General features: G+C 40.7%; 1 long non-coding RNA gene across 4 annotated transcripts in view; it reads right to left on the bottom strand.

Annotated features, from left to right (window-relative positions):
- Nucleotides 1-55: 55 nt before the first annotated feature.
- LOC115938625 (uncharacterized) overlaps nt 56-21114 on the bottom strand; it is a 547961-nt gene continuing 526902 nt past the window's right edge. For all 4 annotated transcript variants that reach the window (XR_014149294.1, XR_014149295.1, XR_014149293.1 and 1 more), the window contains one exon: nt 56-3071. This is a non-coding gene — a long non-coding RNA (uncharacterized LOC115938625). The remainder of the gene's footprint in view (nt 3072-21114) is intronic.

The raw sequence follows: 21114 nt of genomic DNA, 5'->3' as shown, positions 1-21114 counted from the left end.
AAGAATAGTGGGTTAGGCATTTGGCACATGTAGTTGACTAGAATCTACATGGGAATCCCACAAAAAATTCGGAGAGAATTGTATTGGAAAAATTGCCACTAGCCTGGGTTTAAAAAGACTATGTCTGTTTGAGATACATAAAGATCTCTGGGCCCCCAAAATTTTACAGGCAGGAAGCAGGCTGAGAACTCTGCTCAGCAACAAAGAAGGGCATATTCTCCAGTACTTGTCAGAAAGGCCAAGATGAAAAAAGAAGAAGTTCCAAGGGCAGAGTAGACTGCTGATCAACTCTCAGGTGTAGAACCAGGGCCTAACCAAGGTATAAACCAACCTCTTTGTAGGGGAACCAGCAAAATTTACCCAGCAGAATTTCAAAATTGCTATAGAGCTGTGACTTCTATGTGACTTCTATCTTTCTCCTAGTTTTCTCCATGTTGAATGCAAGTGTTTGTTTATCCTGTCCCTGTTCCAACACTGTATATTAGATATGTGGAGGCAGATAACATATCTTTTCAATTCACAGATGCCATAGATGTCTAAATCAAGAGCAGTTCCATCTAGACCTGACATGGATCATGAGATCATGGACTTTGAACCTGATGCCATAACTGGGTGAGCCATGGGGCGCATGGGTGGCTCAGTCGGTTAAGCATCTGCCTTCAGCTCAGGTCATGGTCCCAGGGTCCTGGGATCAAGCCCCTCATTGGCTCCCTGCTCAGTGGGGAACCTGCTTCTCCCTCTCCCTCTGCTGTTTCCCCTGCTTGTGTGCTCTCTCTCTCTCTCTGTCTATATAAATAAATAAAATCTTAAAACAACAACAACAACAACAACTGGGTGAGCCTTTTTAGGTTTCCTGGGATGGCACTGAGTATATCTCAAATGCAGAAGGATCCTAAAAAATTGTGACCAAGAGGGAAGACACTGGTAGGCAGATTGAATTATTACTTTTAATTCTTCATTTATTTCCTAGCATAAAATTACACATTCATTTTTTTCCATAGGACTTACAGGTATTCCCACTATGAATGAAAAATATTTCCTTGATCCATTCATAGTGGGTTTGGCATGTGAATTGTCTTGGTTAATAAAATGTTAATAAATGTGACAGAAGCAGAGTTTTAGACTTGCTGGCATGATCTTGCTTGTTCTCTTGCACTCTTGCCATTCTTCATGAGAAGCACAGGCCCCAGATAGCAACTGGTCCAGGGATTTGGTTTCTCTGGACTAGCGAATCAGATCCCAACTGACAGTTTCAAGCCATGGTAAGCTGAACCCTACAATTCCAGCTTACCTAAGAATTGCTAATGAGATAAGTGAGTGTTCGGTGTTTTAATTCAGAGATTTTAGAGCTATTTGTTTCACAGCATTATTGTAGAAAAAATGCTGGCTGATACCGTTTACATGTTTGTTTATTGTCTGCCGCATGGGCATAAAAGGTCTATGAAAATAGGAATATTTTCTATATTGTTCGTGTATATATTCCTGTGGACAGAAACATTCTAGGTTTATGGTCATTGCACAATACACATTTTAAATGGATAGATGAAAATGTAATATATAGTAAGAAACTACCAACTTATTCTTATTTTTTAACATTTTAAAAAATTTATTTATTTGAGAGAGAGAGAATGCAGAAGCAGGTGGCAGAGGCAGAGGGAGAGGTAGAGGTAGAAGCAGACTCCTTGCTAAGCAGGGAGTCTGACGTGGGGCTCAATCCCAAGACCCTGGGATCATGACCTGAGGGGAAAGCAGATATTTAACTGACTGAGCCACCCACATGCCCCAAGAAACTACCAATTTAACACTAACTATTAGAACCCGACTTGGCTATCTCATTTACTGAAAACTTAAGGTTAAATTGGCAGTGGGCACAGAAGAATGGCATACCTATAGGAAAAGAAGCTATTTGGAGTTGTTCACAAGAAAGTATTAGAGATCTCCTCAAGTGGTGTTATGAATGTCTGATATAGAGACAGCTATAGTGATGAGAATAGCTAATTTGGTTGAGAAAAGGGAATTATTATGAGACAATGTCCCAGTTGTCTTTATATCCATAGTTGCAGCACAAAGTGGGCTCTCGATACATGTATTTTAAAATGAATTGACTTTCAGAGCTCATAGAAGCTTCTTATACTCTACTTGGCTTTTAGTTATGGAAGATATTAAGACATCAGCAAATAATGCAGGCCTGAGCTTAATTCTTCACTCTGCTGGAAATTCTCTAACTTGGGAGGAGCTAGATTATGCCTGTGGGTCAAGCAAAGTACTCTCTTCTCTTTCCACAGATGAAAAGTGAGGAACTCTGCAGATACTAACAGAACTTGGTTTTTAGCTTTTTGTATTCTCCAAATCAACTCCTGTTACTTTCTTTTTCTTCCTTAGCAATCCTTTCCCTTAGCCCAAACACCCCACCCTTCATTTCATGCAGTGATTCCACTGAACAGTCTATTTTCCATCCGTTGTCACCCAGCCTCTACTACGGACTATATATCCTGTGCTAAATCCTGAGGCTATAAGTTAGACAAAGTTCTTGCCACTGAGGTGTCTATTGGAGAAGGAAGACAAATAATTGGATGATGTTGTTTTAAAGTATATGCTACAACTGAACAATACATCATAAGAACACAAAAGTAGGGCATCTCAATGATACTGAAGGACCAACAAAGAGTGGGATTTGAAATAGAAGAGGAGATACAGAAGGGAGATAGTGATGTGAAAGAAATGTTCCCAAACAGGTTTTTGCTTAAGCTTATAGGAAGGGTGGCCCCCATATAAGAAAATAAACACCAGTGTATCCCTAAAGGAAAATTACAGGGATGACCAGGTATACACTTTAGTATAATGGAAGAGGAAAAAAAAAAAAAAGAGTTTGCAGAGTCCTAGAAGACTCTCTCCTGCCATATAGTATACATACCTTACCACAATCTCAAGGAACATGAAGAAATGTCAAGAAAGCAAAACACAGCAATTATTCCAGGAGAGAAAAAAGCAAAAATCTCTTGAATGAAACAGTTTTGTCCACTTGTTGAAAATGCCTTTATTTTTTTTTTTCTTGGAATGGCACTGGGAGTCTGTAAAGAGAAATTAAAAAGTAAATGAAGAAAGTCTAGAATGTAAGAAGAAGACCAAATTGTATAATAGAGGAGAAGCCAGGGTGGAATTTGGTCTGCCAAGACCAGGGTGTGAAAGGACAAAGGATCATCAGAGTCTGGAGCACTTCACAGAAACTCAAAAACAATTCTTGTTAGTTGATTGATTAGACAAGAGAAGGTGCCCTGAAGCCAAGGGGTCAAGAGTTTATGTGGTCAATTTAAAAGTTTTCTGACTTAGCAGAAGGCATTTTGAAGATAGCTGGAAAATGTTTAGTTAACTGAATTTGTGAAGTAAATGTATATCCCCCCAAAGTGTTTGTTCTATGTCTGCTTTCTATTTTTTAATCTTTCATATCTGTCAGAACGAAATTGTGCCAATGACATGGAAGAGTTAGCCTTTTAACGATATTTATCTTTCCTTCTCTCTGTATCACTCTGCTCTAACTTCTACTCCCACCATCCTGGAAGGCTACGTGGATTCAATGTTCTAATAGCAAATCTTATTCTAATACTTCCTGAAAAAAATTGAAGATAATTTTAGTAGGAGAGCATATCTCCCAGAGAGCATATATAATTTCCCAGACAACCTTGCTTTCAAGGGATAACATTAATAGGAGTTTGACCACATTTCCTTATTAACTGCAATACAAATAAGGGAAAATCATAGATAATTCCCTCCCAACCACAAGTTCTAATACACAAACTATAAATAATTTTATGATTCTTCTGACAGAAGCCAAAGGCAAATCAAAAAATGGTGCAAATAGGCAGATGCCATTATATCCTCCTTTTTCTCTTTAATTCTTTATAATCATCAACACATATAATAATTGTTATTTTCCATTGTCTTCCTTTATATATTTTTATTAATGGTGCAAAGATACAAAATATAACTGAACATTGAGAGGGAAAAAAATACCTTGAAAAAAATTTGCCTAGTTGACAATAGCTTATGTATTTACATGTCTATTTTGTATTATCAAATTGCATATCAGATTATGTATTTGAGCTTCATAACAAATTTGGTAGGGTAGTGTAGGGAAGGGAGGTAGCGCATCAAAGTAGGTAGGGAAGATGGTTTTTTAGTCATTAATGCCTAGATAGAATCCCACTCATTAGCTGTAGGATGTAGGGCAGGTTAGTTAATGTCTCTGGAGCCCAGTGGCCATTGTTTGTAAAACAGGTATAATAAAACTTACCTCATAGGTTTGTTGAGAAGATTAAATGAGGGAAAACAAAGGCCTTGGTACATAGGATTAAATAAATAATATTGATTTATAAAGTAAATAAATAAATATAAATACCATCTAGGATCAGTATGGCAAAGGTATTATTATTTTTTCCACCTGACATACGTGTCCGGAAGTGTGCCTAACTACACTGTTGACCACACTGAAGGAAAATTTTCGCTTTTAGCTTGCAATATTCAGTGTCCATGTTCAACACTTCTAACAACAACAACAAAAGAACCTATTAGGAAAATATGTATTGATGCCATTTTAACTAAGTTATTAAATATCTTTCTAACCAATGTGCCCATCTAGTTAACAATCTTTCAAAAATGCAGTGAGTCACAGTCTGAGCCCTGACAGAGCCCTGAGAGATCAGGCGGTCTCTCCCCCCCATTGCTAGCCAACTCTCACGTTAATGACATAATTAAATGGCTATAAAGTTCCATAATTCTTGCTCCTTTAATTAACCAGAAGGAAACCTCTTATCTTCTTAATGTTGAAGATTCTGCTGTTTCATTCTGTGTAAGTTTCAAAAGGCTACTATTCAAATTCCATAACAATTGCTAAGAACACTAATTATTTTTAAAAAGAACAAAGTGAGAATTTGAGCGGAAATGCAAACTTTCAGCTAAAATTGTTTCTCTATAGCATGCTGTGAGTTCTCACCAGAAGTTGTTCTAGATGCCAAACATAAACTTAAGCAGAAGCCAAAAGCACTGAAGCAGATGATTCCCTCGAAAATTCTTCTGGATTCAGGAGGTGCAGCACTAAGACACTTCCAAAGAGGTTCAAGTTCTTCATGAGGAAAAAGTGGGAATTTGGGATGAGACACAGAACACGCATTGTAAATTGGACAAAAGTTTCTTAAAACCTCTCCCTTTGTTCCTCTGACCTTCCATTAATTTAACAGTTCTAATTCAGGTAGAAGCTGAAATCATCTCAATTAGAAGCACAATGGGGAATGGCCACACATAAAAGGAATCCAGGGGTATTGTCTTGGCAGGAAGAGGAAGGTGGGGAATTTATATTTTATAAGCTGTTTCCACCTCCCATGTAGCAGGAGTAAGACCCAGAACTCAGAGTGGCCTAGCTGAGCATCATGGGCTGAGCATGGGGCTCCCTGTGATGGAGGACATGGTACCTTCCCAGCAGACACTCAAAGAGGACTTTCCAGGACTGAGGCTGGCTACGCTATATAGCACAGACTCAAAAAGCATCAACCAAAACTGAGGTGAGTCAGAGGCATCCGGGGGTTACCTGAGAGTGCTCACCAAACAATAGAAGAGCAGGTCCCAATTCAAACCTGCTGTAGACACCCGCGGGGCAAAGAGCAGCCAGGCCCAGGAGAGACCTGGCCACGGAGAGCTGCAGGACCAGACACAGGACAAGGACTCAAGCACCCCTTTCCTCTGCCTCTGACCAAGCCCCTCGGCAGGCATGTACCTTAGGGTTGGGAAAGCTGTGCCCAAATGTGTGCTTCAAGGTGTCACCCTCGCTTGGCAAGCCATGTGCCCTGGGCTGGAGTCAGGAGTTTCTCTGACATCAGTCATCTCAGAAGAGTGGCTTTCTTTGCCTTTTCGTATTTCATTCTAAGTTGAAGTCTGTGTTAGCTATAGCCTTGTTTCTCAGACACCAGGACATCATCTTGAGGAAGGGAAGGAGGGGGGAGTACGAGGACAATCTGAAAGACTGAGCATTTTCCTCAAGAGACTAAGTCTTTCGGGCGCCTGGGTGGCTCAGTTGGTTAAGCGACTGCCTTCGGCTCAGGTCATGATCCTGGAGTCCCGGGATCGAGTCCCGCATCGGGCTCCCTGCTCTGCAGGGAGTCTGCTCCTCCCTCTGACCCTCCCCCCTCTCATGTGCTCTCTCTCTCATTCTCTCTCAAATAAATAAATAAAATCTTAAAAAAAAAAAGAGACTAAGTCTTTCAAAGAAGACTCTATATAAACCATCATAACTTTGAATGGATTGAATGTTAAAATGAAAGGAGACCCACAAACCAGAAATGACTGAAATATTGCTAATGGATAATAAGTTGTTTTTACCATTCAGTGAAGTGGAATTACACGGACTAGATCAGAGTTTTTAGAAATTAAAGGGCAGCATTTATTTTCTGCGTATCTGAGCATAGCATGAAGAAATTTCCAACTCCATTGTGTGTGTGTGTGTATGTGTGTGTGTGTAACATAAAACTAGAGGATTGTACTCTAAATATAATCATTTTTTTCTGCATAATGAGATTATGGATGTTTATATTTTTGATTTTTCACTTTCACATCCCTCAATTTTTCTGTCATGAGCATGTATTAGCTGTTTAAAACCAAAGATGGATAAATGCTATTTTTAAATAATTTTTTTACATCTTCTAGTTGTTTTTGTCTAAACCCCAACTGTTAAAAAAAACACATGAAGTATTTGGTCAGTCTGTTACATATATATATATATATATATATATATATATATATATACACACACACACACACACACACACACATACATATATATACACACATACATATAAATATATATAAAAAACTCACAAATTCTTTCTAACTTTATAACTTTGTTCTGTTGTAATCCCTTTATTTCAAAGATCACGTTGTATGTCCTTTTTTCTCTTAAAGTTTCAAAATGGCCTTTGGCCAAATGCAATAAAATTTTGCCCTGACCTGACATAAAGAATGGAGTGTGTATATGAAAGCACTTTGAAAACTTTAAAGGACTTTAAGAATGTATGGTGGTATATTGGTGGTGGGAGACAGGGGGGTCAAGGGGTAGGGGGAGGAGGCACAAGAGGAGGAACTAGGTTGTATCTCTTCATAACAAAAGTTTCAAAGGTCCTTCCTGAATTAATTTGCAAACAGAAGTAAATGGTGTCACTGTGTGGCATTCCTGAATGCTCACAATTTTTACAAGTTAATCCCAGGCCTGTGATAACATGGCACACACCTTCAAGCTGACATTTTTCTGTATCATTTGCTGCTAAGAGCAATGGACCTCCTTCAATAGAGTCAAAAGTACCTCAGAGCTATTGTTCTCCTTGTGTGAATCCTGAGGCCACCTCCTGTATCTATATTGTTAAGAGTGGTCCTAGAAGGGAGTCCTGATTAGGACAACTTTGAATCTGAAAACTGTCTCTTGAATTTGGGTTTTTTATTTGTTTGAAGAGGGAGGACCTGCAGATCTCAGAAGGACAAATTCTAAGAATACTCTCCAAATTTGGATCTCCTTAGCATCCCTCTCCCTCAGATTAAAAGAGGAATAATTTGTTGACAGAGAGTCTGTTTTCACTGTCCAGGTTTCCCTGTGCAAGCCTGCGGTGGAATAAGTATGCTTTAATGGTGAAGAGCATATGACATGAAGTCAGACAGCCTGATTCACAGCCCAGCTCTACCACTTGTTAGTTACATGACCTTGGAGAAATCACTCAACCTGTTTGCTTAAACGCCTCATCATACATGGGGATTATAAGAGGACCAGTTTCAGAGGGTTCTTGAGAGATTTAAATGCATCAATATATGGACAGTGTGATGTGAACAGCATCTGGCCTTACTAAGGACTCCATAAGCATGAATCGTGATTAAGAAGGGAATCCTATCCAGACCACCACAAGCCTCTGAGATTTACAACCTATCGCCCCCCAAGGAAGATAATCCTGAGATGGCCTGGTAATTCTGAGAAAGAAATACTTCTCATAGTTCTTCACAGTTCAAGCGTGTGTGGTGGTGACCAATGTATGCATGAACAGATGTGGAATAAGCCTTCTGAATTCTCTTTGGCAGCAGCAGGGCTGCATTTGTGGTGAGTTAGCCACACTTTCTGGCTTGGCTGTCTCTGGGCTGACTCCATGGCCCTGGATGTAGTTTTGTGACATACACAACTGGAACAGGGTTCAAAATACTGGTCTTATGCCTCATAGAAAGCAAGCAATGGAAATTTCATAACACAAAAATAACGTTGAGCTCATGGATTTACTATTTTCTCACCAGCCTTTCTGAATACTAACGGCTCTCAAACAGGCATTGGAATGAATACTGCTGAAACATCTCAAAAACCTAGAAAATGTGAGGCACAAAGTTGTGCTTTTACCTGGAGAGTCCTTCTCTTTCCTCCCTTTTTTGACCAGAGGAGAAAGTACAACTAGAGAGGAGGGAGAAGAAGACTCCTTGGGTATCTGCTAACATTTTTTAGAAATAAGAATATTATTTCTAGAGCACCCTCACCGTACCCTTGAAAAGTGACTTTTATATGATTTCTGGCTTTTATGGGGTTTAGCCAGCTCTTTAGCAGTCTTTGGTAAATTAATATTCACTGAAATTTTTAATAAACACACAAAATTTTTCTAGATGGTATTAAAAATTGATCAGTTGGCTTAATACCACACCTCAAATGCCTGCCCAGAGGGTAAGTCCATCTCATCAATACACACTTGGGAAAAATGTTGAAGTCAGTCCTAAGCCACCCCTGCTCCATTTTAATTCATTCATCAGGCAAGTAGTTCTGGGTATTATTCCCTCTGTCCATTCTCTTCTATCCCTGGATCTTCTACTCCTTTCATTCCCTTTGTTTTCTCCCATGATGTCAGATTATTAAATATATATGCTTTAATAGGCCCATAGAAAAAAAACCACATCAGATTTGTTTTGGGCAGGAGAAGTCAGCCTGAATTTCCAGAGTAGGGCTCAATCCTCTGCCACACATTTCCTCCCACTCCAGGGATTGCATTTCATCTTCTATCCATCCAGCTAAGGAGAACAGAGGCTCATTTAGGAGCCTCTTTATGCCTGTACATATTCAGCCAGGGGGGTCACTGTTGATTGATGCAAGACACTCTGTCCTCCAAGAGCTCGCCAAGTCCCTGCTGGTCCAGAGAGTAGCAACCAATAGTAACTCACCCTTTAGTGCCTGTGCATTTCTGTGCCTCCAGCTAGAAACCGTCAATAAAAACCAGAGGCAACTTATGTTGCCTTAGATCACTAATAAACGCCTCACACCACCACCTCAGAGCCCTTTCACAAAAATGTACTTCTCTACAGATAGATGCCAAGCCCCAGCAGCCAATTACTACAGAAATGCCTCAAAGGCTTGAAGGAGGAGGCAGGGAGAGAGAAGGGGCTCTTTTCAAAGATAAGAGTTATATGCTTCCTCCTAATAAAAATTGCTCCCTTTTGTGGAATGCTTCCTCTAAGCCAGACACTGGGATACGGTTTAACCTACATTATTTCATTCATTTCCTACAATTCTGGGACTCCAAAAGCTCCAGCCCATTTTATAGATGAGGACACGAAAGCTCATGGGGGTTAAACAGCTTCTACTTTCTGCTTCTCCACTTCCCCGGCCCCGCTAGGTGGGCTTGTGGGTGTGCGTTGCAAAAGCAGCTGGGAAATGCCCAGATGCCAGGCAATTCAGGTTGATGTCTGGGCTTCAGAACACGGCCACTCCTTCCCTTACATTGGAAAAAGGCTCAATGGTTCATGTAGCCCACAGACTGCCAGAAACAGACTCCACTGTATTCTGTCCATCATCCAGATGTTGTCAACACCTCCAGGGCCTTCCACTTTATTGTTGAGCGTGGAATATTCTGGCAAATTTCTTTTGGTACCACAAAGCACTGGGTGCCCACTCTGTATATGGCACTGTGATAGGTTCTGCATAGGTTTAAGGGAGTGGAGTGTTAAAATGAAAAAAGAAAAAAAAAAAAGACAGCACGGTCACAGTCTTCTACAATTATTTTCAATCATGAAACATTAAAAAAAAAAAAAAGGCCCCTGGGTTAAATGCTAGGGATAAAGGGAACAAACATGCCTGGGTCGTAGATTTTACCATTTCTTTTCATCCTTCCTTTGTTCTATCCCTGTTTCCTAAGGAGTCTCATTATCTCTCTTTATACATACAAGTCTTGGGCAGATTATGTGGCAGGATGAAGTACATGCATTGACCAAAAATCCATTTGGCTACTAACTACAGAAAAGCTAATATATCCACATCCTGAAAAGATCATGTAGCTGGACACTGGTTATGGTCTGATAGGTTAGAGCTGTCAGTTTCCCACTTCATCATGCTTCTCTCCTGCAAGAACTGAACCACAGACTATCATGAACTTTTGACTTTTTCTCAACCCTCCCTGAAAACTCACAACACATGAACATTAAATACCCAAGATAATTGCTTATCTGTAATATCTGTGGCATGAAGGACCCGGGGGATGCTGCCTTACATCCCTTCTAACTGAGCTGTTCTGCAACATTTCTGTGAAGTGAAGGAGCAGACATAAGCTGCCTCCTCTTTGCAAGAGAGCTGAAGAGCCACTGGATATGGTAGATCCAGGCCTGAATTTTGGGATGAGGATCATCACCCATTTCCGGTGTGGAGAAAAATGACCTACTATTTTGAAGATAATACTACTACTAAGGATGGTAATATCTTGTCCTTCTGTAGTGCTTCCCTATTTCTCAAGCACATTCACAGCATGGTTTCCTGGGCTCTATGCACCAAACTTTACACTGGTATAAACATTTTAATATTTTTCTCAATGATAACACATCTCTATATTTCATTTGATTGCCACAATCAGGAAGAGAAATATTGCTGTGCCCAGTTTACCAAAGAAGAAACTGAGGGTTAGAGAGGGTACTTTTCACAGGTTATAAAGCTAGAATTTAAGCCCACATCATTCTTGGCAAAGTCCAGCTCTTCAATAATCTTCATTTGGTGCATGGAGAAACTGAGGTTCTTCCTTAGGGAATCGCGGAAGAACGAGATCACATGTGCCTAATCAGCCATGTGCCCCACCTCATGGACAGGAGTCGCAGTGCTAAGTATGGACCATGGCCAATGAAAGCTTGCCCAGAGCCTTTGTGTGGACTGCAAATCCAGTCTACTTCCAAAAGCCAGGCTCTAAGAGAGGGGTTTCTGTTGACACTTTCTCTGTATGTTTTGTTATGCTTGTTTTTGTTGGCCTAGAGAACCAGCAGCCAGGGACAGCAGGATGACTTTGAGCCAAGGGGCGGGCTGTTCACACCCTAGGGACAGGAGTGTTTCACTAAGTTGCTGCCGCTTGAAAGGACAGCCGCCACGCCGTCTTGCTCTCTCCCGGTTTTGTTATCCCTGAGATAATAAATAAAGGCTCATTCTGTTGTGTCCAAAAGACCCTTTTCAGGAGACCTGCTCTTGCTGGAAGTCTCCCGAGCCTCCTCACCTGATTACAGTCAGATGCTGGGCATTTCAAATTAAATTAGAACAAATAACAAAAATGAAAGGAGAGTGGGAAGGAGGAGGCACAAACCAGCAAAACCGTATTCATGTAAAGTAGCCAATGAGGAAAATGGAGCCTGAAAAACTCAACTGATATCAGCAGAGACTGACGTTTGCTGGCTCATCTGATGCTAAAAAGAGCCACAAGTGAGAATGTGTAGGGATGACAACTCCAGGTCAGTTTTGTATAGAATATTCTGATGTAGATATGGGCAAGAGAAACAGGAAGATGTTTTAAATCTAGACCTGAATTTTTATGGCTCTCAGACTACGATATGATCTCTATTTGCTTACACGATGGTGTATGCAACATACAAGGTACCGATCTCAGAAGGTGGTAAGAATATTTGTCCCATTGTGCCACTTTTTCCTCTACCAAATCCTGCCAAGGACGAAGTGGCATTTGAGCTCGAAATTCTGCTCAAGATGTGCCTAGAGAGACCCACTGCAGTGTGGATGGATGGGAAGGCAGATGAATTTGTGTAGTACCTGCTCCCAATACGCTCTAATGTCCATAAGATAGTTTAAAATCACATGGAAGGATTCAGAGACCAAGAGTACAGTGTGTCCATTACCGGACTGATTTAAAACAGAGTCCTTATAGTTCCATTAAAAACAACTCGAAATCAAGCAGCCTAACGAAGCCTCAGAGTCACTTTGGCCTCCTCGATACCACTTTACCTTAGTTACACCTTCATCACAGTTGCCTGATTCATTGCTATCACCTATTTCAGCTGCCCTAAATATTGCTGAATTCTAGAACAGCATTAAGATATTTGATAAGACAATCTAACTTCACCATCCAGATGCTGAAAGGACATTTACATTTAATGTGCTTTTTCAATCCTATTAGCCCAAGTAATATATTGTACAGTAAAATATATTGTCTTATTACAGTACTTTCATCATGAAGAAACAATGAGCACACAGAAACATAATTCATATTATATTGTCTGTCACTAGAGAAGGGCTCTTCAACAAACTCAAACCCAATTTGGATAAAATAAGCCGCTTGATGCTAGAGAGTTCACTTATCTTGTGCCAAAACTAGTTGCATCCACATATTAAAGGCCATTATTAACTAGGCAAAGAGATTCCAGAGAACAGAACAGATGATTACCTTCTAAGACATATTCTTGCACATAGCATTAAAAACACGATTTGGTCCTGCAGCTGTCCCCGCACATCACTCTTCACTTTGATTTCTACTGGCCTGGCAGAAGTAAAACCTCCAAGTCTCTGAAGGAGCTGGTGCTACTGGGTATTACCTCAAAAGTGCTGGGTATTACCTCAAAAGTGTGACAATTCCTTTATTAAGAAAACAATAAGCATTCGGGAGTGATCAGTGAAAATGTCTCTTAAGGCCATTTATTTTTAGCTGAGCGTTGTTGTGACTGTTTCCATGGCTAAACCATGAACATGTTTTCTGCACAAGTCCGGTCAGCTAGTGGCCTTAATTAACTTCCAAATGGAAAATGCTGTGGTTTACCACTTATTAAATATCCACCACACCAAGTTACAATTTCACCCTTCCACACCTCACTTAGTCAAGACACCTCGGAAAACTCACGATGCTGAATTACTGGTGATTTAAAAATAGGTACCACGTGTAATTATCAGACTGAACACACAGGCTGTGAGGAAAGTTTACTAAAATCTGGGCATCTTTCATTTTCAGACTGAATGATATAATTTGTAAATTGAGGCAACAGGATAAGTCACTCAGAAAGAATAGAACAAGCTGTTCTTACTCACCCAAAGGACTTTAACACATATTTATTAAGGGCTTGCTTTGCATTGCAGATACTGAGTATTCTTCCAGATTCTTCACGTCTAGGAATAGCAGGAGGTGGTAAATGGAGTTCAGGATATGGTGAAGAAGGAAGAGGACACTCTCAACATTCAAGATTTTAAAACAGTATGCCCCCTAGAGAAGGAAGAGTACAAAATTACTCATCGAGCTAATCTACTCTTAATACAACATACAAGTAGACTCACCAAGCTCATTTCACCAAGAATTTTATTCATGAGGGAGAGGATGCAGTTTGAGATTCAATCGAGATAGAATTAGTTTTTGTGATTAGCTAGGTGAGTGGTTAAGGTATAGTAATAATGATATCATTATTCTTTCTCTCTTCTCTCTCATACAATACTCTGAGACACATTCAGACACACAGACGCACACAGACACAGACACACACACACACCCTCGCCCATATCTGTTTGGATTTGGCTTTGTGAATCTTCAACTAGTGTTGTCTGTGTTTCAAGTTGTGTACTCCCAGGGAAAAAAAAAAAGTGAATTCACCTCTCGTTGAAATTCCACTGTGTATAAAATGGTCTTGGAATCTGAAGGAAGGGAAAAAAAATCCTTCTACAAAGAGAACATGTGAAAAGGCCAAGGGAGAGCATAACTGAAAAAATATATAAAAATGCAAATTTTCCTAAACTCCAGCTTTGGATGGACTGAAGCATAAGTGAGAACTTCAACAAAGCAATAGAAAAAGATGACAGCTCAGAGTTTCAGAAATTTAAGACAGCAGCAGGATTAGACACTTTGGGTTGTCTTCGCACACATTTCTTATGGGAGTTAATTCCATTTGACATGCAAGACCAAAGCAAGATTACAGAGGCATAGCCCCATGGCGAGGTGTATGCTGTAGCTAAAAGCTGGGATTTGAATAATTGTGCAGGCTTACTCCAAGAATCAGGCGAGAACAGAATGAATGGATTATTACAAGGAACTTTGTACATTTTTAACTGCTGGACTTAATAAAATACCCTCTATGTGAGAGTAATGTTATGGTCGTCTGCACTCACTCTAGCTGAAGTTTATAGTAGGATCCATCAAAAATGAGGAAAAACAGAAGCTGTTTTTAAAAAAGAAAGAAAAGAAAAGAATTTTGTAATGAATGACTAGGCTGGGTCATGCCCCTATGATTTACAGAGGAACAACAAATTTGGAAAACTTGAGATCAACACATTTAAGCGCCCCCCTCACCCCCCAAAGGTAGAGGAATTCATTTCCTGTGCAAAAAAAGTTTGAGGAAAAGTGGAGAGTAGAGTTCAGGGAAAGTGGGCCACAAAAGGTGGATTTTTATTTCACTATTTCAGCTCGTTAGGGAGGTCATTTGTTACTGAGAAAAATTACTAACCCACACATCATTTTATATATATGTATAAATGTGACCTCTTTTCGTTGGAATCTGTGGAAGCACTTGTCTGTAAAAGGCAGAAAGAGTAACAGTTCTAAAGACTTCTCACTGCTTAATTAACTGTCCAGTGAGAATTATTAAAATTCTCTATATAATTCTTATTTAGCTCTCATTAAAGTGAAAGATACAAATGCTGGACAATGCAAGGTTCAGAGAAGCTTTAAGAAAGGAGAGTTAGTCTTGTAATAGCGGAGAATTATGAAAAGCTGCCCATAAACAGTAGCCAAGTAGACCTTTCATTTTAAAAGTCACTGACTCAGATGGGAAATGATTTGATTTGATTTTCTCCCTTACAATATTCTTCATCTCCTCCCTTTGCAAGAGCCCACGTCTGATCCTCCAGGAGCCCTGACCAGCCCGGTGGGGAGAGAAGTCAACCCCAGGAGAGGAGGAACTGCTCTGGGGTTGCGGCACTGGGGCAGTGCGCCCTCTGCTGGGAAGCCAGTCTGCAGTCCAGCTTGGGAAAATCCCCCAAAGAGCCTGCCCCCAGGAAAGCAAAAGAGATGGGCATCTCCAGGAGGGACCCCCTGGTAGACGAGTGGCATCTCTTTCTCATCACTGCAAGAGGAGATGAGAGAAGGGACAGGAGAGGGGCTGAGTGCTTGATTTAACCCGGACTCCAATGTGGCTCCCCTCACAAAACATGTCTGCCAACTTCAACCTGCCATGCAAAATGGCAGCAGGAATGATGAACACATTACAAATTTGTAGACCCTAAAATTAAACTCCACCTCATTTATTTCATATTTCAGCATGCTGGGGATGGCTGACATTACAAGCACACATCTTTCCTGATAAGCTCTGTTGTTTCCTTCTTGGCAAAGGGATTTGTGCTCTGTATGGATGCACTCAGTCTTCTTGAAGCCCCAGTTCTGTGTAGTATAGCTAGGAAAGAGGAGGCATGCTGCAGTGATCTGCAGAAGAAAGTCGTCGAGAATCGTAGCCCTGGGAGGAAAGCAAATGGATACGCTACCAAAGGAAGATAAAGAGCTAGTCTTTCCCCCTTTGTCTCTGTGCATCATTTAGATCCCTGCTACTAAGAGTGATTCACAGACCAGCAGCTTCAGCATCACCTGGGAGCCTGTTAGAAAGGCAGGAGCCCAGGTCCCACCTAGACCTACTGATTCAGAGTCTGCATTTTAACAAGATTCACAGTAATTCAGAAGTACACTAGACTTTGTGATGCACCACTGTAGACACTGGAGGTGTCTACACTGGAGCTAATCGCAAGCAAAACTAGAGCACTGAGCTTTGCAAGTGGAAGGGAAGCCCAGATACCACCTGCCTCCTTGGATAAGGAAACCGAGGCTCTGAGAAGAATATAGTTCCTTACACATCTGGGAAGGAAACTTTACATAGGCCTGAATTTAGTCTGCTAGGAAAGCTAGAACACACACGAGCTATCACAGGCTTTTTTTTTTTTTTTTTAAGATTTTATTTATTTATTTGACAGAGAGAGACACAGCGAGAGAGGGAACACAAGCAGGGGGAGTGGGAGAGGGAGAAGCAGGCTTCCCGCCAAGCAGGGAGCCCGATGCGGGGCTCGATCCCAGGACCCTGGGATCATGACCGGAGCCGAAGGCAGACGCTTAACGACTGAGCCACCCAGGCGCCCCGCTATCACAGGCTTTTTCTTTTCTTTTTTTTTTAAAGATTTCATTTATTTATTTGAGACAGAATGAGAGAGAGAGAGAGAGCACATGAGAGCGGGGAGGGTCAGAGGGAGAAGCAGACTCCCCGCCGAGCAGGGAGCCCGATGCGGGACTCGATCCCGGGACTCCAGGATCATGACCTGAGCTGAAGGCAGTCGCTTAACCAACTGAGCCACCCAGGCGCCCCTATCACAGGCTTTTTCAGTTAGCCTCATCACATACTACAAAACCAGCAGAACGTGGCACTAGCACCACAGTGATGCAGGGGATCCTTCTCATGTGGGAGGGACTTTGTCTTCTAATCAGCAACCTACTACTGAATGACTTGTCGAAATTCTTCAGGAATTGACATAGAAATGAGATTCTGATACCCCTTCTATTCACATAATGATTGATGAAACACATGGGAAAATAAATTGAATTATGTTATAATCTCCTAGGGAAACATAATTAAGTTTTAAAATATTCCCATGAAATCCTAAAAGCCTTATATCATGTAGACAGTGACTTCTACTACATGATCAATAATTATATTAATTGAAGATGATTATTTTGATAAGATGGTGTGACTTTGGGGCTCCACTTATTCTTGATCTGATGTATTGATCAAATAGTAAAAACTTAGTTGGAGCCAGAGCTAGATATAGAGAATTCTTTGGGGGATCCAGAAAGCTTTATGATATTTATGCTAAATTGTACTAGTTTGTAATTCTTGACCAGTAATTTGATGCTTATTCATGCAATCCAATGGGTAACATTCCATTCACTATTCTTAATTCTATACAAAGTAGATGCAAGCGATCATCAGCTAGTAATAGATAATATATGAAACATAAAATCCACTATTCCTCGAACTTTCAAAATTCCAGAACATCCAATACATTCTTTGTCTGTGTGTATGTAGGACTCTCGAGCACATTCATGGCAACTCTGGGGCAGTGAGCTAAAAGAACTCGACCTCAAGTTAACAATGCTCAGAAAGTTGCCTTGAGCATGGACCCTTAAACATTCACTAACTTTCTCTGCAAACATCTCATTGTGAAGATCAGCCCTAAAGTGCACATCTGGTAGTGCACAGTTTAAGCACAGGCAGAAACTGAGACTTCTAGTTTCTCTCTCTGAGCTTTCCAGACACACCCTTGATGGGTAGGTACCTACTCACCTTCATAAAAGAATCAGGGATCATCCACAGAAAGTCGAGTGAGACAGAAATGTAAATTCTAAGTAACACTATAAAGAATCATATCACAAACACACCAGATTTGGAATTTTTTTTTAAAAGGCAACCACCATTATATGTTATTAACTTCCCGGATTCTCTACATTATTCAAGATAGAATGCTGGGTTGTTTAAATATTAAGGGATAATGTAGTTGAAAGAATCACAATTAAGGTATTAGGAATGAAGTCATTACCATTACACATTATTTCATCAGAATTTCCTTAAATTATTTGTGAAAGATCTTGCTGATAGGATGCTCAGTATATGAAAGGCTGTAGATTTTTATCTCAATGAGGTAGAAAGTGCAGTATTCAAGACTCAAGATTCAGGAGCCAATGCCACCTGGTTTGAATCTTGGATCTGCCACTTACCACCAGTGGCTTGAACATGTAAAACCTCTGTCTATGCCTCAGTTTCGACATCTGGAAGATAGGGATAATAGTAATACATACCTAATGGAGTTGAAAAAATTAGTGAATTAGTAAGCCTGAGGCAATTGGAACATACACGAGATGTACTAAGCACCCGATTTATAGTGTCTATTATTAGCATTGCCCTTATAATTTGTGTGAGGTTGATTTATTCATGGTCATCATATAATTTATTAAAGAACATTCTTCTTTAAACCTCTCTTTCATGGTATCTGAAAGCCAAGTTTTAGTCTTTAGCTTAAAATATACTTTCTTAATAATTATAAAAAAGAAGTAGGTATTCATGGGGACTTGAAAACACAAACTTATTTATGTTACAATTTGACAACAACAACAACACACACACACACGCGGAGGCACAGAACAGTAACACCTCATAGCCCAATGCCAGAAGTTCTCCCACAGGGGATTTGCTATAAAGGAAACTAAATGTGACCCAATATTCTAGTGAGAGACCTTACCATTCAGAACAGAATAACCTGAGAACAAAATAATGCAGAAAGCAGCCCTGAGGTTCCTTTGTCTTTCCTCGGGTAAAATCAATTCTGTTATTATCCACAGTTGGGTATAGAATGGCATATGACAGTGTGGCTTCAGCCAGCAAGACCTCTCAGAGAGTGGGTTGCATGGGTAATATTCCACACCCTGATTTACTCAGCATTGTCAAGAGAGAAAAGGGGAGATCCATCTTAGGTAGGAAAATTTATTCCAAGGAAGTATTAAGACACTAGGAAAGACAAGAGAGAAGAAAAACCAGAGCAAATTCATATAGAATCAAATACGCTCAGCCTCGGACATAGAGTCTGATGGGCAAGGACGAATATCTTCCTCTCTGCTCTTTTAGAGGAAGATAGTTTAGCCACATTTCCTATTTGTGGGAGGGAAATGGACCATGTACATGATGTTGCACGTCAGAGCGAAATAGAAAAAGTTTTCTGAGGAAAGTAAGCAGACACGTGAATGTGACATTGTGGACCCCATAAAATAGACCAGAAATGACTGAAAGCAAGAAAATGACGGTCTTTCTTAAAACTACAACAATTAGGCAATTGAGCTAATAGGATCTGAGAAGATGTAAATAAGTTTTTTTTTTTATTACCAAAGGGAGTGAGAAGATAAATTTCAGCCTGAATGAAAGAAGGTAAATGATTCCTCCCCAAAGGCAGAGCCAAAATTTCTCAGATGTGCTTCCCCTTAAAAGAGATAGAAGTAAAATACACGAAGCAAGATGACATAATGTGCTGTTGCCTAAATGTAGGCAATGATAGTATCCTATTCTAAAGACCAAGTTGTGAGTAATTGAATGCAAGATAAAGCAAAAATATAGAAAAGGCCACTCAGTAACAGAAGCATAAAAATGCAGTGTGTGTAAAAGCACTGAGAAAGGTACAGTTGTGTAGAACTGATTAATACGGACAGCGGTGAACAGAACAGAGTGGATTTGCAGAGATTAGGATGTAGCAAGCTTTGTCCAGAAGATTGTATAAAGTTCTTATTGGTCCTGAATCTGAAATAAGGTAAAAAATTTACCTCCCATCACAAAAGACCCCCTGTGAGCTTTTGGTATATCTTAGTCAAGCAACTTATCTTTTCCCATAAGCCATTTAAAAGATACAATTTACAACCATATTTGTATTCTCCTAGGCAAATCATTCCCTGTAGCATCTCTCCTTTTGGGTGAGGGTCGGGGGAGGAAGCACATGGTACTATATTTTTGATGTTACACATGACAGAGACCTTAAAGAGAAGAAAGCAATTTCATCCATAATAGCTGAGCTCTGGGAAAACACAGAGCTTCATAAAACCTAAAGGTCAGCTTTCAAGGTGAGCAAGAACAAGAGTCAGAAATGTGAAATTGCCAAGTGGGTGTCAAGAACTTGGGCATTTGTATTTCCAAACTCTGAAAGGTTGTTCCAACGCCACCCCAAAGGTTGTTCCAACGCGAAGGGCATTGCCACTTCTCCAGGTTCCAGGCAACAGAAGATAAGTTTTTGAAGGAATGAAAGAGAAAAAAAAAAATCCAGCCTACAGAGCCCTCAAGAATCCCAAACCAAACGTTTGAGAAGCACCGCAGTACAGGCAACAACTGACCATCACCCACGTGTGGGCACAAGGGAGCTCTGCAGGCTGTGGGCTCCTCCTGGGCAACAGCGAGGTAAAACCAGAGACCGTCATTAAAGAGGCAGTGACGGGTGTAGCCCTCCGAGGCCATGAGAGCTGCTCAGCTGAGGGCCGGTGGTCCCTCCCTTGTTCTAACTCGAGGGTTCTACGGCCACTTCTGTTGGCAGTGCCCTAGCTCCTTCCGTGGCGACTCTGAAGATCCTGATGCCAGGGGAGGTGTTTGTGTCTCCAGTGATAAACAGGTCGGGAAAGAATAGTTCTTTGACCTTTACCAAGGTAGACATCTATGCCAGGATTCAGAAACAGAAGGTACAGGGGCAGAAAGAAGCCAAAGGCCTCCTGCAGCTGTGTTCATAGATCACTCCCACCCGGTGCTCCTGGGAGCAAATGATGACTAATTAGGCGGGCATGGCAGAAAAAATAAATATAAAAAGGAGCTGGTATTTTTAGGAATGCAAATGCAACTCAAATCAGGCAACCTTAGCCAATGACCGTTCTCAAACCTTTCACTTGTTGCAAGAGGGGAGAAGGAAAGATCTGCAAGCAATCCAGCATCGGCTCAGAAGCCAAGGGAGTTGCTGGGGCTGTGGGAAAAATCACTACGTACCTCTGGGAGCCGCAGGCCCGTCTGCTTCTTTCTTTCATTTTGACTTCCTTGGTGCACTTTTCCCTGTGGCTTTTAGGGAAATTTATAGAAGAAGGAGAAGAAGGAAAAGAAAAAATACACACAGATACTGACATACACACACACGTGTGCATGTTTATTATGTTCTTTTCTATAAATGGAAATAGAGACAAAAGGAGGAAAGTCTAATTTGCGGTTCAGTTTTCCGGCCTCAGTTCTGGCTCACCAATGAATCTTCTTATATACAAAGCTGACTGGAGGGAGGGGGGG

This window comes from Leptonychotes weddellii, chromosome 10, assembly GCF_054177405.1.
Source record: "Leptonychotes weddellii isolate Sample4059 chromosome 10, ASM5417740v2, whole genome shotgun sequence".
Taxonomy (NCBI): domain Eukaryota; kingdom Metazoa; phylum Chordata; class Mammalia; order Carnivora; family Phocidae; genus Leptonychotes; species Leptonychotes weddellii.
The sequence above is the reverse complement of the archived record's forward strand: the minus strand, read 5'-3'. Positions and strand labels throughout refer to the sequence as shown.